The sequence below is a fragment of the Solenopsis invicta genome, chromosome 4 (assembly GCF_016802725.1).
Source record: "Solenopsis invicta isolate M01_SB chromosome 4, UNIL_Sinv_3.0, whole genome shotgun sequence".
Classification (NCBI taxonomy): Eukaryota; Metazoa; Arthropoda; class Insecta; order Hymenoptera; family Formicidae; genus Solenopsis; species Solenopsis invicta.
In genome coordinates this window covers 20,786,084-20,809,723 of record NC_052667.1, presented here as the reverse complement: position 1 = coordinate 20,809,723, position 23,640 = coordinate 20,786,084, and the positions used below count along the sequence as shown (strand labels likewise).

The window sequence follows — 23,640 nt, the reverse complement described above, 5'->3', positions numbered from 1 at the left end:
ATGTTAAAGTGAGCGGCTTGCTCCGCGTCGCGGGTTCGCGCTCCTTTTTAACAACGGGCGCGCGCGCATGCGCATTCTTCCTTCCTTCGCCCGGCACGTAGATACGGAAAAGAGCGGGGCGATCGAGTGAGGCGCACTAAACTGGCTTGCTGGCGACCGGCCGGATGCCTACGGGCGCGAGCTGCGGGCTGCGGGTTCGCTTCAGTTGAATGAAAGGCACGGCGGTGAAAGAACGTGTCGTCGGGAACGCGTGCTTCTCGCTTACGTACATCATTCGCGCATACAAAGTCCTTCCACTGCGTACTTTCTGCGTACCTCGCGCTGAATCCCGGCACGCAGCTCGCGTCGCGGAGAATGAGAAAGTGAGTAAAATCGATTTTCTCGCGCTCCGAAAAGCATACAATTTTCTGTGCGCGCAATTTTGCATTATTAAAGAGGGATTAAAAAAAAAGCGTGCGCGCGCGCGCGATTGATGGACCGCTGCGTCTCATCCGCCGTAATTGACCGAAGGTGAAGGCTGAACCCGAACTGAACAATCCCAGAGAGAGAGAGAGAGAGAGAGAGAGATCTACGCAGCAATTGCGTGCCAGGAGTCGGTCAAGTCAGATACCATTTATCTTATTTACTCTAAAGATTTCGCAGCGCGTACTACTACGCTAAATTGTAAGCTGGAAAAATAAAAACGGGCGCGTTGCGCAAGACGTCGGGAACGCGCCCGGCCAGATCGCAGGTCGCCGCAAGATAAGAAAGAGAGAGAGAGAGATGAACATGATGATTCCGCGTTCTCCGACGCTCTCTCTCTCTCTCTCTTTCTCTTTTCCGCGGCGGCCGATCCGATTGTCCGCGTGAGATCGCCGCGGATGACGCGACGAGGAAGCGGCCCGCTTGCCGGACCGTGTAATAGGGCTTCATCCAGCTGGCGCGGCCCAGTTTTTGCTGCCACTCGACCGCGTTAGAACGTGACGGGTGAACTGTAACAGTCGCGTACGCGTTTGCACGAAATTGGCGTGCCAGGGAGAAAATGTCAGCTCGGCGCTCGGCTAACTATGTTTCTGCCTGGAGCAGCCTGCAGCGCGATTACGTTGCAGCTAACTCGCTAATTGTAGCTTTCACCGGCGATTGACGAACGTCCTAAAGCGACACGCAAACACACCTGGAATCTCCGAAGGAGACGTGCCTCGATCGCGTTTATTTCGATTTCCTAATTGGAAATCTTCCGGGACAAGTCATGTCCCTCCCTCATAGTCTTTTAAAGACGCCTGTGTTATAGAACACTCTAATGTAGAAGTAGAACTCATACTGTGTCAACATCCGTCGTACAATGCTCCGACATCCAATAAGCAATAAGATTCCTAGGTAGCACTTTTGCCTCTATTCATATGCGAATCCTGTGTAAGGATGTTCATACATTTTGCCTAAGTAAAACAAGTCATAATGACATCAAAATGACATTAAAATGAATTAATCGAAAGTTTGAATAATCACATTTGGAGTCATTTTGACATTATTTCGAATTTAGGGATCCGATAAAAGAATATGTTGACATTTGAACAAATTGTACGTTCGAATTGTTCGAATAATTTAAAGTAAAATAAGAGTTCGGCATCTAGTTCGAATTTGAACAGTGATCAGTCCGTATAATGTTGGATGCGTTTTGTTTCACGCATGATGCGCATGCCGCATCATTTACCCTTGGTTAATATTCAGTGAACAATCAAGATAAGTGATGCATCGTGCGTGAAACGGAACATGCCCTTAAATTCCTTGTGTCTGAAGTTCGGACAGTTCGAATAATAATAAAGATTAGAAACTTAGTATGCACTGAAAACAAATGAGCAATTTTTACGAGCCTTTGTTCTCTACTAGAGATTTTTGTTCCTGAAATTTCTTACGTGAAACGTGATTGATCGAAAGTGACTTTTAATAATTATTTTAGCATTATTTCGAATTTAGGAATTCGACAAAAGATTTGAACATATCGTATGTTTGAATTGTTCGAATAATTCAAAATAAAAAAAAATCCGCATGCAGTTCGAATTTGAGTAATGATCGGTCCGTAATATTGGGTGTATTTCGTTTCACGCATGATGAGCACGCTGCATCATTTATCTTTGTTCAATATTCAGAACAACAAGGATGCATCATGCGTGAAACGGAACGCGCCCTTAGGTTTCTTGTGTCCAAAGTTCAGACAGTTCGAACAGTAAAAAAGATTGAAACGTAATATTGTAAACAGAAGAGTAATTTTTCACGAGTCTTTCTTTTTTAGAGGTTTGGTTTCTGTTCCTGATCTTTTTGAATTAGTGCATGTACACTTAAAGTGAAATAGATATATGTTTGAAAGTTAGCGAAAATGAGAAAGGCGTTCTAATGCAATCTAGTGCTGGAAAAATCTTAGGCAACATAAACGTGTTCTAAAGATGTTTTAAGGATGTTCGTACGCTTCACTCAAGTAGGACAAGTCACAATAATGACATTAAAATGAATCATGATTAATCGAAAAGTGACTTTTAATAATTTTAGAGACATTTTTTGACATTACTTCGAATTTAGAGATCCGACAAAAGATTTGAATATATTGTATGTCCAATCTGCTTAAATAATTTGAAGTAAAAGAAGCGCATCCAACCGAATTTCGGACAGTGCAGTGATCGTGCCTGTAATATCGATTTATTATAATTAATTCTTGATTAATTGTTAAAGACTCCGTATAGACCTTCAAAATAGCCAACTTTCGTTTCTTAATGCGACAAGGTTAACTTAATACTACTAGCGGACCAATAATTTGATAGCTATTACGTTGTTAATATAGAATTGTCGCTCTCAATAAGTTATTGATTTCTAATGTTTGGATATTCGAACAGTAAAGAAGATTGGAAACGCAGTGTGCTTTGAAAATAATAGAGCAGTTTTCCATGTGTCTATTCCTTTCTACTAGACAGCACGGACGTGCGCTGTTTAGTTTCTTAACTTTAAAATTCGTAACACTCTCCATAACACACAAAGATGATATATATGAAACTTCATAAAAAATATTACATTAATTGTTAAAGTGCACGACGATATCGGCGTATGACGTGAAGTCGTACACGCGACGTTCGATTTCTTGAAAATCAATCGGCATCTCATAATAGAGGCAACAAATTTGACTATCAGGATTTAATATAAGAGATTTTTATATAAGAGACACTAATGCTTTAGAAAATTTAGGGTTGAACTATAATAATTTTGAACTTTTAGATGTGAAGTGAGTTCAAACAACTTCGAATACCTTCAGTCCGAACTATTTAACGTTTGATTTTGAAATTCGAAATATATTCGAATTATTCAATCAGCTGATGTTTTTGAGCATTAACATCAAACTTTTTTTTAGTGTTATAATGATTTTTTTATTTTGTTTTGAATTAACGACGCTCCCAATGTTCTTTGCATGAAGTGCAGAAAATACAGTTACGCACTAGAAAATACATTTTGTATTTTATTTATACAAAAACAGCCCTTATTAAAATTTTTGTGTTGAATTTTTAACATACCCGTGAATGTTAATTTAATATAATGTGATTATGTTATTTAAATATTTTGTGTTAAATTAATATTTCTTACAATTAGTGTCAATATATACAATCCATGTGTAAATGAACAAATAACAAAAAGATGTAATTTTAAAGCGTAAATTTTAAATATAAACGAGTAAAATGTACGCATCGACATATTACAAATGTTAATTTGACTGAAGAAATACGTCTCCACAATTTTTTTCCAAATTGCATCAAAACATTACAATTTTTGCATAAATTTTGTACATGATATTTGTGTTACTTTCTAACATATTCATCTTGTGTTAAATTATTACAAAAGTGTGACCGCTTGGGACATGCGATACATATGTTTAAGAGGAAATTTTCCAACTGCGCATCAGGTCGTGCATTCGTCACGTGCGTCAGGTAACGAAAAGATGCGCCGGCACGTTGCTAGCTCGTCTGCGATAATTCTGGAATTCGAACCTTTCTCTACGTCACCGATCACTAGATTCCCTAAGCGAGACTCCTATTCGTTGGGAGAGATGTTCATGAATGAGCGGCTTTACACGCGGTGCACGACTGTGCCTGCCACGGCACAGCGGAGTCCTTGGCTCCGGTATGCGCGCAACCGCGTGGATTATTCGCGTGACGTGCCAGAAGAAGTACTACGTACGCGCTGTAGCTGGATCTTGGACGGCATAAAAATTCGGTCGGGCGCCACAACCGGTTTTCTCTCGCTCCTTCTCGAAGATCCGTTATTTCTCCGTCCATGTTATAGGTCTGTTTCGCTTTTACCTCAGCGTCCGAGCGCAAATCTTGCTGGCCTTCCATACGGATAACATTTATGAAACAAAACAGATTGTGAGCGCGTCTCTTTGCGCATGCTATTTTTGATTCTGCGCCAGTAATCACTTCTATTTTTGATGTTGCGGTTGCACGGGCTAAAATCTTTCCTTGGACATTCGCGAGAGACCGCCGTTTTCCCTCCTTGTGCCGAATTTAACTCTGGAAATATGTAGCGTGTATAGATCTTTTGTTCAAACATTGTAGCATATTTCTATATTTTTTAAATGATCGTTGATTAATCTACTTGCCATATTTGAATACGTTTGGCATAAAAAATAACGTAATAATTGAAAATTCTTACATGGAAAGAATTTTCTTTTAGAATTTACTCTTGAAATCATCGTGGGACAACAAAGATATCAAATTTTGTTATAATTTTAGAAAAATTTTGTAAAATTTTATGAAATTTAACTAAAATTGTAGTAAAACTCTATGATATCTATGTTGTTTTACGTAGAAATGTGCGAATTGGAGTTTGACACCAAATCGAATTAAATTGAATTTCGCTTCTTTGTTCGAATTTGAATCGACAAAACTTTATGAATCGAATCGTTAAAACATAATTTTTAATTAACAACACAATCATTGATGAATGTTAATAAATAGATAATAACAAAGGATTTTTTATATTGTAAGAAAAATAATATTGATTTTATGATATAAAATTAGTTTAAATGTAATTTTATAAAATTTTGTTAACTTATTCAGTGACTACCAAAAGTTTCTAAACAAGAAGTAATTTTGTATTCTGTTAGTCACAAAAAAGTCCTTAGAAACAAAAATCGTTTACATAGTTGTACTAAATATACTAGATACTTTGACACTGAATATATTAATAATCTTATAAAATTATATTTAAACTTGACCTTATATCATATAATCAATATTATTTTTCTTACAATATAGAAAATCTTTTGTTATTATATACATGTAAAATTTATATTAATATTTAATCTCAAACAATAATTATGTTGTTATATAATTATTCTAGTACATAGTAATATCTAATACATTCTCATTTATACTACTATATATTGGATTTTTGTTTGTAAGGTCTTTGCTCTAAATAACACAATATATAGAATTACTTTTTGGCCGGAAAGTTTTAACGGTTATTGTATGATTTAAACTTTTTAATCTGAAATTTTTCAATAATTCAGGCTTGTTCCATAAAGATTCAAAGACGAATTGAATCTAATCTGATTTGATTTTATTTGTATTTTAAAAATTCACAATTTCTAATTTCATGATTACCATTGTTTTAAAGGCAAATTTTAAAGGAAAATTTTTTCTGTGTATGCTATATTTAAAAGTGCTATTAATTTTTGAAAGGTTTAGAAATTATTACATATTATAGGATATAAAAAAAGTCGAAATATTGGATTATCTCGGAAAAATGTTTATAAAAACATTTTTATAAAAGTTTTATGGTACCATTAAGTTAACTATTATGTGGAGATATTAGTTTGACCTTGAACAATCTTGAGAATGTCACATTAAGATCACCTTTTTTAAATAGAAACCCCTAATTTTTTGGAAATTTGCCTTGGTTGGTGGATTTCAATTGCTTGGAACCTCTCACTATATAGAATCCCTAAATACTCCAGAATATAAACACACATAAATACACTCACGCACACGTACGCATACGCGCGTGGACGAACGCATGCACTCGCTCACACGTATACATACACGCGCGCGCGCGCGTAAAAATGTGAGAGGGGATTCACTTTAATAAAGCACTCTGGAAAGGTATAAATTTGACCATGCAACCTTCACGTAGTATATACACCTTGGATAATGTTAATGCCCAGGGTATTTAAACTTTTGTTTAAATACCCCGGGCGTTCGAATATCTTGAATAGTTTGAGGTCAAATAAAACGTATAAAAAGTTATACTGTTTTAAAAGGATTTCAACGTCGGCTACAAGAATTTACAATAAAATAGAGATTTAAAGACTCATGGTGTGAGACCTTGATGCGACATTCGCAAGATCGTTCAAGGTCAAATCAATGTCACCACATAAATGAGTAACTCAGTATCTTACAACTTATGTATAAAAAATTTTTTTCCGTTAACGTCATCTTTCCCAAAAAATCTAATATCACGACTTTCTTTATACCCTGTACATTTTGTTTTTAAATTAAAAATTTCTAGTTTTTGAAACACTATTTAAGAAGCCTTAATTTTTATTTTAACTTTATCTTAATTTTTCTTAATTATCTTTTAGTAAATAAAATTTTTTGAAGAAGAATTATTTCAAAATTTCACTCAAAAATTGTTTCAAATTTCAAAATTTTTGTTTCTTTTTTGTTACTGTAATTTGTTTATTAAAGATGGTTGAAAAAATTTATTACAATATATTCATTGTCACGAAAGTAATCATAGTTGGGTATGTTATTATGCCCAACCATTGGTATATCCAACATGTCATTCTTGTGACAAAACAAATAATGTGTGTATGTGCGTGCGTGCGTGCGTACGTGTGCGTGCGTGCGTGCGCGTGTGCGTGTGCGTGTGCGTGTACGTGCGTGTGCGTGTGCGTGTACGTGTGTGTGTGTGTGTGTGTGTGTGTGTGTGTGTGTGTGTGTGTGTGTGTGTGTGTGTGGGTGTGCGTGTGTGTGTGTGTGGGTTCGAAATTAAGAAAGAAACGAAATATTGAAAACATGTCGCGCTGATTAAGCGATATCATTTCGATAAGATCGATTGATATAACAATAACCAACTGCGTTGCAGGTGTTTTTTCCGGTACGATAAAATTGATTTCCACGTTAGGTGAGCGCGAATGTAAATTAAGCTAATGAAGACTTCTACTACGAAACGGGACAAAACACAGAATGTTGTAAGCGTGCATTTTTTCTTTATTATACCGAGGCCTCTAATTTGGCTAAAATTTGCAATAACACAGAGCGCTTCTCATTTTTTTTCAGAGCTGACTTTAAACTCTCAAAGAATGACGATAAGATAGGTCGGTGTCAACGGAATTGGTCGTTGATCATTCTCTTCCGGTTAAGTGCCCCGGGCGGTGAATCATGTATATTATTTTTCGTTATCTAAGCACCATATGTTTATCCTGATCACGACCGCAGAGTTTGCGGTAATATACAGCATCCAAACGATGATTCATTTACTTGATAGCCTTTCGAGCAACAGCGCTTTGTTGTTTGCATGAATTAAAACTGTCCGTCCTACGCCATACGCGAATAATTGTAAGCGAAGGTAACAGCACGACAATGACGAAGTCGGAGACAAAGCGTCCTACCGGAGAACCGCGCGCGCGTCCCATTTACTTCACTTCGACCACAGTTATCGCGGAGTCTCATCCTCTGTGACAGAACGTGAATCGCCCCGAACGAAATACGGAGTCGTGAAAGAGCGTGTTTGCCACGGCAAAGTGACGTACGTCATTGTCGAGGGAAAGAGGGACAGTAGCAGGGGGGGGAAGGAGAATGACGAAGGCCGTGAGAGAGCACGAGAGGAATGAAAGCACTGGACAGAGAACCGAGTTATTCTACCCGCATGTGGCTAACTAATACGCCGGATGAATGCAGGCGGAGTCCCTCCGATATACTCGCGAGCATGAATGACGCCGGACGCGATACGAATATTTATTTTTAATATATCGTCTCGATGCGCGCAGATCGGAGAGAGAAGTTTACGCTGCCGATCACGATTAATTTTAGAATGCTAGTCATACCTTTCATACTCTCTAAATCTGGATCAATGAAATCTTATTGGTTCGATGCGATGTGCCTATAACTGATAATCAGTGATTACTCACTGTCTTTCTGTTATTCTGCTTAAGAAGTATTCTCTCTACCGCGACATCAGTCTACCGTAGTGTGTGAAAATAGTATGTATATAGCAGGATTGGGTAAGTTAATAAAATTTTTTTAAAAATTAGGTTAAAATTGATGGCTCAAAAATTAATTTAGTTAAAAGTTATACTAATAATAAATTAACTCAGTTAAAGTTACGTTAAGATTAAATTAACGCAAGTTGGTATAAAAGTTAATTTTCAAAATCATTATTCATATAAAATTAAAATATCGTAATTTTTTAAAATTGCGTTGTTTTAAATAACAAAATAATTATAATATAAATTATTAAATAATCTTTTTGTTTTATTTATAATTTAAATTTATATAAAATAAAGAAGAAATATTGTTTTTATATATAGACATGTATTCTTTCACAATTGTTACATTTTATAATTAAATTATTAAAAATATGATTTTACGTATAATGTGAAATATAATCTTACATGTGATATATCAATAAAATATAATCCTATTAAAATATATCATTATTAAAGTGATTATTAAATTTTAATAAGAGCGTTATTTCAAAATGACGATCGGTTTATTTTCTTCGTCATCAAATAGCAAACCACCTTCATTAAATATCCGTTTTACATGTGCTGAGGATGGTACCGATTATATTATCATTTATACAGATAAAAAGAATTAAAATAGAAAAAAGTTAATACGTTAATGTTTAAAAATAACTAGTTAAAGTTAAAAATTAACGCATTTAAAATTAACTAAATTAAGTTAAAAGTTATTTAACTAGTTACTACCCAAGCCTGGTATATAGAACAAAGAAGTGTCTAACCCTTACAAAAAATATATCCAACTAGTGTTCAAAATGATACTCAAATAATTGTTAACTCCCAAATGAATCTTCAACTTGAAACTTGAGAATTAACACTCATTTAAGCGTCATTGCGGGTACTAGTTGGATGTATTTTTCGTAATGTGAGATGGTTTTGTCTTATGAGCTATATAGCTATTTCAAAAGACAAATTTTACAGTGGATAAAAGTTATTTAAAAATCATCTCATATTAACAGTGTTTGTCGTTATCTATATAAATTTATTTAAATCATTATCCAAATAAAGAAACAGCATTATCTTATCTAAGCGCCACACTGCATATTAAGTACGAGGGTTGCCCGAAAAGTAATGCCCCACATTTTTTTTTTACGAAAACTATTTGCTGAACAAAAATGATGTTTACAGATATGAAAGAATAATGTTTTCTCTACTCACTCTATTTTTCTACATAATCTCCTTTAAGTTCGACTGTCTTCTTTCAGCGATTTGCTAAGGGCGTATATGCCATTCCATGAATGCTCTTTTTTAGTGGCCGGAAAACATTTCGAAGACGACGAAGAGGTGATTAGCGCAGTGAAAACCAGAAAGAGGATTGGAAAAAAATTATTATTAAATCAACAATTTATTGTTTTGTATATAAGCAAAAATATAAAATTTTCTTGGAAGATAATTTTGTTTACATAAAGAAAATTCTTTTCTTCGTGTAAGCAAATTAGGTTTGTTTAAGATTATAAATTTTACCAGGAAAATTGTATATTCTTGCTTATATATGAAACAATGAATTGTTAATTTGATACTATTTTTTTTCTGTGTACCCCCCGATAGGATATAGATGCCTTAGTGAGTGGCTGGAGAAAGGCAGTAGAACTTGAAGGAAATTATATAGAAAAATAGAGTAAGTAGATAGAACATTATTCTTTCATATGTATAAACATCATTTGTGTAGGACAAATAGTTTTTAAGAAAAAAAATGTGGGGCATTACTTTTCGGGCAATCCTCGTATTTTGAGCTTGTTGATTGGTATAGTTCTATGTATAGCACTAAAATTAGACTACTGAATAGTACGCTGATTCCAATTTAAAGAGTACATTAACATTATTTTGGGTCAAAATTAGGGATACTTTTATACTCTTTTTCTACTTTATAATTTGCGAGATGTTAAAATAACTTACAAAGAATCTAGGTATTTACGCCGCAGAAGTCAGAAAAAATAAAAGGAGTGAAGAATAATTTACTCAAAACTACTCTGTTATATGCTATTATCTTATATTAGTAAGTTGTGTTGTGATTTCAGTGTTTTACTATTAATATTAATGAAACCATAAGTGAGTTGAATCAATTTTGTAAGTGGCGCAGCGATATATTGCAACTTACGTAAAATGATTACTCTCTCCGTAGGAAGTGTAAAAGGTTTAGTAATTACTTTGTTGCACATAAACGTAGAGAAATAATAGGTAAAGAATAAAGTATACTCGTGTACCAAAATGTGGTTACAATTATATCTTGTACTCTTTATTCTTGATTATTCATTAGTGACTATAAGTCTTATCCTTTTTGATATACGATAAAAGGGCAAGGGCTTCCAAAAGTATTTTTTATATAACAAAATAAATATTAAAAAAATTTTTTTATAGATAGATGGTATAAAGTTTTTATTGGGCCTAGTAGCATTTTCCGCAGAGCACAGTTTGCGTGCAGTTAATTGCAGTTAGAATTGAGTTAGATATACAATTTGGGATTATTCCCAATATGCTGGAAGTACGTTACAAAATTCGTACAATATGCATGCAAATAAATTGCTAGATGTAGAAATTGAGCTATCTTGAAGCAGATTCTTCTGCAGTCTGTAAACAGGAATCTAGCAGCATAAAAATTAGCATACGTGCTGGCAGAAACTGTCATGATCTGCTGCAAATTTACAGCGGCAGATTGCTACTAAGGTGAAATAGTTTATTTATCTTATAGTAAATAATGCTTAATAAATTAAGCTTTTGATAGATGGCGGCACATATACCGGAGTTCCCAATTAACAGTATTTTAATGTCAACAAAATGTTGTTAAATGTTATCAAAAACTATCAAAATGTTACAGTAGTAACAAAGACTGTACTAACCTTGAATTGGCACTTCGGTGAGCATTCATTCATAAAATTACGATTTTTTTTTACTTTTCAGAATGCTTTACACTTTTTTTCCACTCTACAAGTTACAATGTATTAGAATATCTGAGCTAACACTATTTTAATTTAAATAAAATCTTATTAAAGAATATTTTAAGCTAGGGTGTGCCCCCGTAAATTTCAAGATTACATCTACGTGGATTATTTACACATTGTTTACGCTACGTTTGCACGAATCTTTTTTTATGTAGATAACAAAAGCAATGTAAATTATTATAAATTTGGCTGCATTATACAAAAAAGTAATTAAGTTGTAAAATTATTGATATACTGATTTTAGAATTGATAAAAGTTAAAAAACGGAATATAATTTTTACTAGTTTTGATGAAATCTAAATCTTCGATGATCGATAAACGGTCTTAGTTTACACGTCGTATAGATGATTTATATTTTATGCATGAACACCTAATTCTGTTTTCAGCTATCAAAATTTTAATAACAAAAACTACACTTAAATTAAATTCTTTACACTTTTTCGTACTGTATAGGCTGCAAGGTATTCGAATAACTGAACTAACACTATTTGAATGTAAACAAAATCATTAAACGTTGTTTAAGCTATCAAAATTTCATCAACAAAAACTGTAGTAAACCTGAATTAGCAATTGAATGAAAATTGAATCAATAATAATGTGAATTCCTATTATTGTTGACCCATACTCACATTGAATTAACACTCCAGGTTAAAGAATTTTTTCCTTTGTGCGTGTCATTCGCTCTAAATTCAATTCGATCGCGATTCATGATGATTCACCGTCTCCAGAACCCGGAAACGTGGCTTTTGACTGACGTTTTATCATAGTAATGGCGATCCTCGCGACCCGATGGGAAATTTACGGGACGTCAGTCGAGTTCGCGGAAAGCGTCGACGACTTCTCTCGCACGCGAGCCGAATTTCCGCGCCGCGGTCCCGATCGGTTCGGGACGAGGCAGCTTTTAAACGCGCCGTGCACGAAAGACGGGGGTAATTAGGTGCCTACGCGTGTCACACCGCGGTGACTGGATTTTCCGGGAATGACAACGCGGTACGGAGCCGTCGTCGCCGCGCCGGCACTCTCGCCAAGGCCATTTTCACGTAAACCGGCCAATTGCCGTTCCGTGTACGCCGACGTCGCGCGAAGTCTCAATTTCGCGGAACGCTTTCCGCGTAATCCACTTGTCGGGCCGTTCTGTACGTATTGGAGATCACCTTGTACTCTCGCCTCTTCTCATTGTCTACAGCGCGCTTAGCGTTCGACACTTCTTTGTTCAATTGAGGATCGTGTTCAACGTCCAGAGTTTATCTTTCAAAGTTTGCTGCTAATGATTGCACGTAACTTGAGCTTCCATCCAGCATGATTCAAACTCTTCTTCTTCTCCTTCTTCTTCTTCTTCTTGATATAAAATTACTGCTGTGTTGCGCAGCTTTGTTTCCCGACGACTTTCCCGTAAATTTATTCTTTAATAATAAATAATTCCAAATTTAGTTGACAAACTGGTGAATTGTTCATTGATTAAACTTGTTCACAATGTTTCGTTCCAAGGTTCAAGTTCTTTTCAAATGAGCCGGTAAACAATATTGAATCACTTCTTTAGGAAACACGATCGTTCATATATAAGAGTTCTTTCCAGAAAATTTATTTATACGGTGCAAAATAATTATAAAATGAGTAACTGAAGGGAATAGACAAAAAAGAAAAAGAAAAAATTCACTTACACACGCTTACATTGTCAAAAATCTATGTAAATTGACAAAGCTTGGTAAAGATCTTAAAATATAAAAATGGGAGCTAGGTAGTCAATTAAGAGAGACGCTCGTCTTATTTTTCGAAACGTTTTTTATGCGTCTCGAAACGATTGAGCTGAGTCGAAGCATGAATTGCCCGATCATTGAAGAAAGAGATAGAGATAGTTCACCGTTACAAATGTATAATAGGGTTGAGCCGATCGATAATTGCGCAAACACAGGTTGAGTCTCCTTTTCCCTAATAGCAAAATCCGAGCTACAACTGGTGTACTTTCGTGCGAATAATGCGTTTACCTCCGACACGGTAACTGGTCAGGATAACTGTTGGAAATCGCTGCTTAAGCATTTGGTTTGGATAGTTGATTTCACGACCGTTCCGTTTCTAGCCACTGGGTTACGTGACACGAAAGGACTGCCTCGTTAATCGGGTCATCCATAATTAATCGTCAATGTACGATTTCGTGCATCTATTTGCGTTCCCGATTAGTCTTTGACAAACGTGATACGCACATTGGCTGTGCATTCCCCGTTGACGCTTTTATCAGCACTGCGTATGTAGAAGCAGGTCTTTCGGAAAGTAGGTCTTTAGAAAATTATCCTTCCTCACGGGGACTGTACCTCGGTGTAACAGGGGCGTGAATGCGTCACACGTGACACTTTTTTTCTTCATATTTAGAAATTACCGGGTCCGCACCTGTCATATCCGACAACATGTTACGTTTAATGCATGACTTTCACTGTTGCGATCACTCCGTTATTACATAAGGACAAGACGCGAAGTTTATTCAACCGCGAAGGGTTGCAACGCACAACCCACAGAAAAAATCCCTCCTTCGTCGAAATGCGAAACGGCGGATTAGAATACGGTATTCGAATATAAAACTGCACACGCTAAAGCGTTCCAGTGCTAAGAAAAGTAAATACTTAATTTTAGTTTTCTCTTATTTTTACAAAGAATATTTTCTTGACAACAGTCTTAATATTATACACACATTCATATTTGAAATAAGTAATATTTATTTAAAATAAACTTTTATGTAGAATGGAAAAATATATACTGTAAATTAATTGAATTAAATAAATATTACTTGTTTTAAAAATTTCATAGGCAGTGTTGTGCTTAAGTAACTTCAAATTATCTGGATAAAGATAAGATGCATGTAAATATACCTCAGATAAGATAAAGATGGTTTAGTTTTAATTTATATGTTTTATTGTATGTATATTTTTGTGTAGATAAATTATTAGATAATACTGTTATTGAGCAAAATAATAATATCGATATGAAAACAACATATATATATACATATTTTTATTTCTACATCTTTATTTTTGAAAAACAAATGTTGATCAAATAATTTAATTTGACAATTAAAACATTCTTCTTTAGAATATACATTATAACACGCAAATAAAAATCAACGTGAAAAAATTGACGGAATATATAACTCACATTATACATACAATGAGTGACACGTTCTTGTAAAAGTTTTCGAATTGTAGTTTAATTATAGTTTTTTATGATTTTCATATTGCACTATTACTGATCTGTGCAATGTGGACTGCATTCCGATATACGCAGACAATACTAAAAATCTATAGTTAAGTATACTATAAATTTTCAGTATTGATAATGAATTTCTGAATGCAAATCCTGTTGTTACAACTTACAAAAATTCTCATGTTAGAATAAATGGAAACTTGGAGGTTGAGGCTAAAGACAATAGGTATTTCATTCTCGTCATTGTATATATTATCTTAGATTTGACAAAGATAAAACTTCTTTTCTCTACAAGATAAGGATGAAAATAATATACATTATAATAATTTAGATAAAGATAAGATAAAAGTATTTTCTTATCTTGATGTTTTTTTAAATAATTTTACATAAATAACTGCAAACATTTTATAAGTCCATATATTCTTAAATGTACAATATTATAAATTTATTACAAGTATCAAATTTATTTAAAATCTGATCTGAATACTAATAATTTGATACTTTAATCAAGAATATTAAATTACAAATTTGCTTCTTTTATTCTGACGTTTGTTAAGTAAAAGAGTATATACTTTTTCTTATTATAGGAATAAATTTTTTCAGAAATTTATGATGAGTATATTTTAAGATAATTATCAAGAAAATATATTTTGTTTAAAATAACAGTTATTCACTAAGAAAAAGTAAATTTAGTAATCGCTTTTTTTAGCAGTATAAAATGAATATTTTTATCTTTTGTATATACGCTTATTCATTATCGTCTTCTTCAAATGTATAAAGATAAAAGAAATAACTTAATTGTTTGTTTAGTTATTTACTCTATTTAAATCCAATTAAGAAGGTTTTTGAGTTTAAAAAAATGATGGAAACTCACGTCACTTTTCATTCATGTATCGTTTAACAAACAAATTTTTGATATTGCAATCTTCAAAATTATAAATAACAAATACAATTTAAACAATTACTACGAGAATTTATTATTTATTTAAAAATATTTTCTTTATAATATTGATAAGTTTTAATGTGAAAAAACTGAATTGTTTATAATAATTTAAATATATTAACAAGCGATATTGCCACAATTTCATTAATATGACATTTAAAAAGAATTATATAATTCATGACTATTTCATACTCTTATACGAAAATGATACGGTAAAACTTCCTAAAACTCGATCTATTCTTTTTTTTCTTGTAAATATATTTTTAAAAATTTTTGTATTTTATTACAGATTAAATCACTTAAAATTTTTCTTCCTACAAAACTCAACGCTATTCTAAAAAATTATAAATAAAGACAATTGTACGGTACAAAACTTTGAAAAAGATTCATGGGAATGCCTGTAATATATTAACCATAAACTTATTCTCAAAACCTTTAATAAAGTTTTTATTTGAAAAAATTAGAGAAGCTCTTTTTACATTAGAAGGAGAAGGATGGAAAAAAATGAAAATCACGGTAATGAATATTATTTGTTTTTTCTTTATCAATAATGTATTAGAATTTGATAAAACTTAAAATAATTGATAATAAATATGTGAAAGAGGAACACACAGAAAACGTTGCTGCGTACGCGATGTTCCGATTCATAATTCAGCGCAATACATTCCTTTGATATCTATCAGCATAGAGTGCTTTCAATGGTGTCGAGTTTCATTGCACGCATGATTAATAACTCAAATAACGTAGTGTCGCATTGATAAAGCGAGTATATATACAGTTGTTAAATATAACGTAAGAAGAAATCTTTCGTTACTCGAGTCGCATTATCGTGTTATCAAACAAAGCGCTTTATATTTCTCAGAAAAAGCTCGTTTGCGAGTGGCATATTAATTATTAACACATGTATAATTAGCGAGCGATCTTATTGCTCGTGCTAAAATAACTCCGGAAGTGTAGAGCTCACGCACCTCGGTGGTCTTCCGCTTACATTCTCCTCCCGTGATGCGTTAGGATCGCAACGTGACGAGGATCGTTGCGCAACTTTCGTATTTTCGCATTATTATCGTTAGAAAGCGCACCGCAGTCAAATTGTTTCTCGAGTGTGAACTGGTTTCCCCGGGACACGCGTATGCATCTTACGTATACATCTTTCCCTTCTTGATCTGAATTCATTTAGCGAAACGCGTCCGGATCCGTAAACGAATTCCGCACACAGAAAAAAAAGTAGTAAAATCAACAAATATTGTCTTATATGTAAGTAACAAAATCTTGTGTAGATAGTTTGGTAATCTTAAATCTTAGAGTAAAATATACCCAGAAAAAGGTTTTTTTTGTTTCAAAATATTTATTTGGCTCATTGTCGAAGAAATTTATGAATTGCTGTACGATTAAAGAAAAAAGTTTCTTTGATTTGAAGAAATTTTTTGACTGTTCTTTTTATTAAAATTAAAGAAACTGTGCAACGCAAATCTTTTTTTAAATGAAAGAAATATATTTTTAAGACCAGAAATAATTTCTAAACTAAATAATTTGTTGCATTTGTTTGTACTTGCTTTGAATTAAGTAATTATTAAAATAAACCAATAATTTGTACAATTAATTTGTTTATTTTTAAAAGGCTAATAATGTCAATTTTCGAAATCAAGTAAATTTTTATTTTTTGTAAAGCTTTTCACTTCAACTAAAAAAAAAAACAAATTTAAGAAACGATTTCATCAATTTAAAAATAATTTTTCTCTGAATGTATACAAAATATACAAAAAAATCCATATATTGATATGATAGATCTCTGAAAGCGACGCTCCTTTATTTCTTGGAAACTAAACTTTGCACTTTATTAATGTTGATAAAAGAAAATCTGTTTATAGATATTATTGAAAAAAGTAATAACCTATGATTCATATGGCCGTGACTTGTTTCTATATAAAATCTATATAAAGTGGAAAACAAATTCTTTAAATGCAAAAATAATATATTCTTACAGTTTTCTTTTACAAATTGCGTAGTTTGTCCAACAGTGATTATATTATTAATAATATTGGATCATTTGGCGTGCTTGAAGCGTCCTAAAAATGTTTTATTTATAGTGTTCTTTTTTATTTTTCTTATAATGCAATTTTAATTATAAAATCGAGATACAGCGGCAACTGACACATTGTTGATAAGATAATAAAAACCATATAAAATGGAATAGAAGATACAGCATTAAGAGATTTATTAAATTAATATAACCTAATTTAATCCATATATATTGTCACGGTCGTCATGCTACATGTTGCAGAACAACATTTGTGTAAATTGATGAAAAATGTTTTACATCGAAGTGCAAGTCTTCTAGAAATTCTCATATACATTAACTTGTAACTCGTATTTTGCATAGATAATACATGCGAAAAGAAAAGAAAAAAAAAGTATAGCTTTACTGTTTATATTACAATGATTTTGTTAAGTTTCTTTTGTTTTGCTTATCTTATAAACAACTTAATTGTTACAACTTAATTTGCAACAATATTTTAAAAAATTACGATATCATCTGGTCAAAGACACTTTGTATTTATGTTTTCATAATTTTACTTTTAATTTTTGTTTTTCAAAAAGTACAATCCAAAAGTAAAGTGGTCGATATCAGCGATCTTCCTCTATATTTTTATTTCAATATTGTAATATTTATTTAAAGAGCACAATATGATTGTTTTAATAATAACAGTATTACCAAATTCCAATTCTGGATTTGAAGATATTGTTATTTTTAATCCGTTAATTTTCACTCTCGCTAAAATTATTGAACTATTGAACAGAGATAAATATATTTTTCTTCATGAAACTATACAAAATTTTTTTATAAAAACAAGTAAAAAAAAACAAGTTATGTCTGTTTATATCCATTTTCACCGATGTAGATTAACTTTGATCTCGGTTTAATTTACCCTTTATCCTTTTCTACTTTCCAAAAATTAGAAAAAGGTAAAGAGTTAATTAAACTGAGATTAAAGTTAATTTATTATACACGATAGTAATGGGCATAAGATTGTCAAATTCTTCAAAGATTTTACATTTCTTTCTCTATAAGACAATGACCGATTTAATAACCTTTTCCGATGACTTGTGACGACTCGTGAGTCTTGCTCTCCAAACCTGAATATTGCGTGTGCCTTATTTCTGTTTACGCGATGACATGTGCAACGAGTGGGCGAGCGACAATTCGAACAACGCAGCGCGCTGCGCGCGCCCATGTGCGTGAGCGATTTATCTAATCTGCAACCATATCGGCAGCACTGATACGGTCCATCGTTTGACGTCGCGCATCCTCGTTAACTCACGTCCGAGACGTGTGTGCACGATTCCACGATTGTACTCTCCAACATATGCAGTGTAGTTACATCTACGCATGACAGAGATTCGTGTCAAGCGGTCGCACTTAGCGTTAATTGCACCGTGCGAACGCATGAACTTTTCTATCCTTGCTCATTGATACATCGGGCCATGGCGCGCCAATCATGCAATCGCGTCGGACGAGATAACGACGGCATTATCAGTTGTATAAACGTTAGAACGCGCGATTAGATAACGCAAGGAGAAATCCATCCCTCGCGGTTCATCGGCCGATTGTCAATATTATTCAGATATTTAAATTACCAAATGACGCCGAACCGTCTGCTTTCGGCCGGATAAATCAGTGGAAAAGTCGAGGCGTAGTTTTCAGTATAGTAAAAAGTTATCTAAATAAGCGTGTCCCAGATAATAGAAAATATTTCCAGTTACTGGGGGAGAAACTTTCGAAATTCAATGTGTCTCATAACTATTTTACTACTCGCAAAATTGAAGGCAGAAGCAATTTTTACTTTCTCCGAAATTGTTTGCACGAGTGAATTATTCTACGGAAAAATCGAGAATCGGTTTTCTTTGTATCGCATTTTTCTTCCTGTTCTTTAACTTTGGATTAGTATCGTGAATAATAAATTTTCACCTACGTACTAATTCAAGTTTAATACAGTTGTTGTTATTAAGATTTTGATAGCTTAAAATAACGATTTAAAAGATTTTATTTAAATTAAAACAGTGTTAGATCAATTATTCTAACACCGTAACCTATAGAATGGGAAAAAAGCAAAAGTACATTTTAAAGAGTAAAAAAATTCTTAATTTTGTGAGTGAATTTTAATTCAACAGCTAATTTAAGTCTACAATTTTTGTTATTAAAACTATGATAGCATTGAACAATTTATTTAATGAGATTTTGTTTATATTCAAACAACTTTAATAGCTTAAAATAACATTTAATAAAGTTTTATGTACATTCAAATATTATTAGTTAAGTTATTTTAACATTTTTTTTGTAACTTACAAAATAAAAAAAAGGAGTGTTGTGGAACTAAATGGAACACCTCTCCGATTAGATTGAAACTTTACAGATGATATTGTTAAAAAATACGTATATAGTGATTGATTACGAACATCTTTGTATAGCCTAAAAGATGAAAAATAGAACAGAAAAATGTTATAATTAACAAGATACTGATTACTAAAAATTGATTCAACCCTATCTCGTCGCGCACTTGTATTTGGCGGTAGCACGGGCAGATTCGGCTACTTTTACTAATTAATATCTCATTAATTATTATAAAGTTTACAAAATGATAGAGGACTTTTCTGCTCAGCTTGATCTGCCCACGAAAGATAAGTTGGTCATTACGGAATTCACTATATATAATTTCTTTTTTTTATTTTTTATCTTTTAAATTATACTAAATCCAAAGATCATAAATAATCACTGCAGATTGTAACAATACCCCTAAAGTTTCACCTCAAATATGGAGGGCTATCCCATTTCGTACAACAGTCACATTAATGTAAAAAAGATATGAGACTCTAAAATTAACAGCAACACTTGTTCGCAACGTTTTCTTTTTTCCTCGAAACAATGGTTCTCGATAGTCGTCGCATCCTTTCAATGCTCGCAGTTTAGTGCATCCTTTGTTGGCGCAACCGAGATCTCGACGGATGGGAATGATGCACATCCCGCGGACAGAGAGAGTTCGATGTATCGCTTTTATCGCGAATACTCGCCCCACATCCTGTGACTCGCGCCTGCACACACACGCTCGCACCTACACGCCACAAAGTCCGTGAACTCTTTTCCTACGTAAACGAATTAATTCCCCCCTCTGGATCGCACGAAGCCGAAGGGTCGCTCCCCCTTTGGCTGCAGCGAAACAAGCCCGGTAGAATTCGGTCGCACGAAACCGGCGGAATGAGTTCTCAGCCTTAATCCCATCGACAACCCCGAACAAACGTCGGCAGAATGTTTGAGGCTACAAAAGAGTACTTTTACCTGGAAAGTTTTTCCTTCGTAATCGTTTCTTTTTTATACAGACTGAAATACATGGTAAAAACAGGAAAAGAGTGATTCTATAAACCAGTGATGCGCAATATATTTTAAACTGATGACCATTTTCAGAAATAAGCAAAGTTTTGTGGATCATATAAACATGTACACATGCACGTGCGCACGCACATGCAACACAGGCGCATATCTTCGCGCGCGTGTGCATACGTATAAATGTATGTATGTATTATGAATATATATATATATATATATATGTATGTATAATAGATAGACAAAAAAACTTATCTTAATATTAATAAAGAAAGAAAATATGTCAAGATAATTGTTAAAAATTAGATATTTTACGAACATATTATTTATTTATGAAACAAGTTTCAATTTTAAATTTTTAAAAATGCTTAAAAGTTCAAAAATGAAATCATAAAACTGAACTTAACTTATTATATGTTAAAAAAGAATTGTATGAGTTGTTTTCAGAATGACCAAAACTTATAAATCGCATTATATTGCTTTATTTTTAGTTTGAAAAAATAGAGAATATGTAATTTTATATTTTTGACTACGAGTCGGTGTTGACTATAGACGCAAAAAATTCAGTGGCGAGCCGCAGATTGCACATTACTGCTATTAACAAATAAGTCAAAATGATCAAATAAGTTATTTCGATTAAGTGATAGCACCGCTGAAGAGCCTCTAAAAAGGCTTATTTTTGATCATTTTTTACGGGAAAACGAAAACGGTAACGCAAAATTTGTTTTAAGTAATTCTACATACTTGAAGTATTAAAAAATTTTTTTGCATTTTTTTATTACAAAATGGCAGTGACAAAGCTTGGCAACGATGACTAGTCGTTTCGGAAGGCGCCTGACTGTCTCACCAAAATCTGCTCCAATTTTCGCTCTAGAACAAAAAACCAATTTTTTTTTAATTCTTTGTCATTAGCTAGCGAACTACGTACGGAAATTAAAAAATAATTTTTTTTTTTTTTATAAAAATGACAAGTTTGAAAAAAAATATTCATTTTTTGGCGAAAAATTTTGCAGAAATTGTTTATTAAAAAAAAAGTTTACAACGAAACGTAAAATTCGTACGTAGTTCGCTGACAAATGTATTTTAAAAGTTACAGTTAAAATTTCAAGTAAAGATTTATGGGTGCGGCAAGCTTAAAAAAAGTGATTTCGAGAAAAACGCGTTTAAAGTTTTATGTAACAGAGATAGAAATTTTTTGTTTACTTTTAATCTGCGATGCTTGCATCATACAATTTTTTTTATTGATGTTCTCTTTTTCCTGATCCCTCTTGGCCGATTTTAAAGAAAATTCACTGTATGTAACTAATCCTCTTCTTATTCTCAGAAGGATCCCTTCGCAAACGCTTCAAATTTGATCGAAAAGTACGATGTTTTATACTTCCAAAAATAACACTTAGGAATCTTTCTTCGCTTTTAAACCTTTTGTACTTTATTTCTAAGATCTTAAAACATCATTTAAGCCAAAAAAAGAAAACCGATTTTTGAAAATTCTACAGTGGTGTTACCCCTTAAAATCTCGTTTTAGAGAAACAGGACTTTGAAAATTAATTGAGTACACTTGCGATGACTGATATATTACATAAATGTTTTCGCTACAGACATTCTATGTAGTTTGTTTACTTTATCAAGATTAAATAATTTAATCAATTGACTATTTAGAGAGTCGAGTGAATTTGTGTAAGAATAATTTTATTTTTTATAATTTACTTTTTAATCAATTAAGATATTGTTGAAAATGTTGGCATTTTGTGGTATACACATACACACACACACACACACACACACACACACACATTGTATTTTGTGAATTAAATTTGAACGAATTGTTTTTACAGCGCATTCTGTCTTATGATTCTTCAAAGGATGATTTTGCAAGAATGATTTTTTGCTTAATCAAAGCTTTTTTATTCGAAAACACAAAGGCCCATTTGCATGAATTCTTCATTAACTCTTATTACTACATTGAGAGAAAAGTATTATTTGCGATTATAATGGCATAATATAAAATAATTATAATCAGTAGCTCCTCCATTTAAATCGTTCTTTTTGCTATATAGTGTTAGCAATAACAACCTTATATTTATAATTCTATGAGCTATAAAAAAATTTTACATTAAGTTATGATAAATATTAATGCAGTAAAATATTGAGATGATAAAAATAAAATAAATATTTTTATCAAGTAAATCTAATCACAATTATAGTAAATATTACTTTTTAAACATTCGCTTACCTACGCAGTAATTATTTACATTAGCAATAATAATTAACAGCTATAATTTCCATGGTTAAAATAATTATATATATGTATTTGGTATTAAAAATGGCTGTAAATTATAGTTCAACTTTGATAATTGTAACCATTTTTTTTCTCTCGATGCAGAAAAAGATAAAAAGTAAGATAAATCGCATTTAACCAACCCACAGGGGGCAAACGAGTCGCGCTCGAAAAAAAAATTTATTCTATCAACCTAACTTATTCTGAGATGTGAAATCACTCTTTTCTCAATTGCACCACGTATTTTGAGCCGCCTATGCATAAGTGAAACGTTATTGACTTCCTCTTGCAACATCGAAAATTTGCATTACGAGCTGTCGCGTGAAAAGCTTCTTCCGTTGGAAAAAAAAGGCACGAGACAAATAGCGGGCATAAATAAAATACGCATCGGCGCGAGAATCGCGTTTCATCATTGTCGTGCACCGTTATTTTAGACTCGTGCGATCGCTCGCGTCTAACAGCCGTCGTCCGCTGTTACTGATTGTTACGCGACTCGCACCATTAGACGGGTTTCGCGAATTCGCGTGCGCGCGTGTGCGAATTGTACACGCACGATCCGCACCACCGCTTCTCGGTGTGCGTTCGTCTCGTCTGGCTCCGAACAATCGCGTTACGTTCACCTCTTTCGCCGGTCTCTCTTCGCTTACGAGA

The 23,640-nt window shown here is 33.1% G+C and overlaps 1 protein-coding gene and 1 long non-coding RNA gene across 4 annotated transcripts in view; one reads left to right on the top strand and one right to left on the bottom strand.

The window, feature by feature from the left end:
- Positions 1-154: 154 nt before the first annotated feature.
- Positions 155-23,640, top strand: part of LOC105201493 (protein draper) — a 48,996-nt gene continuing 25,510 nt past the window's right edge. For both annotated transcript variants that reach the window (XM_039448815.1, XM_039448814.1), the window contains exon 1: positions 155-362. The gene's annotated coding sequence lies outside the window, so the exon portion shown is untranslated. The remainder of the gene's footprint in view (positions 363-23,640) is intronic.
- Positions 2,493-13,443, bottom strand: LOC113003891. Of its 2 annotated transcripts, XR_003268738.2 has the most exons (3): positions 11,829-13,443; positions 11,098-11,182; positions 2,493-4,526 (listed from the first exon to the last, which is right to left on the bottom strand). It is a non-coding gene; the product is annotated as an uncharacterized LOC113003891 (long non-coding RNA). The 2 variants fall into 2 exon arrangements; XR_003268737.2 differs by lacking the exon at positions 11,098-11,182 and having other exon boundaries at positions 11,829-13,430.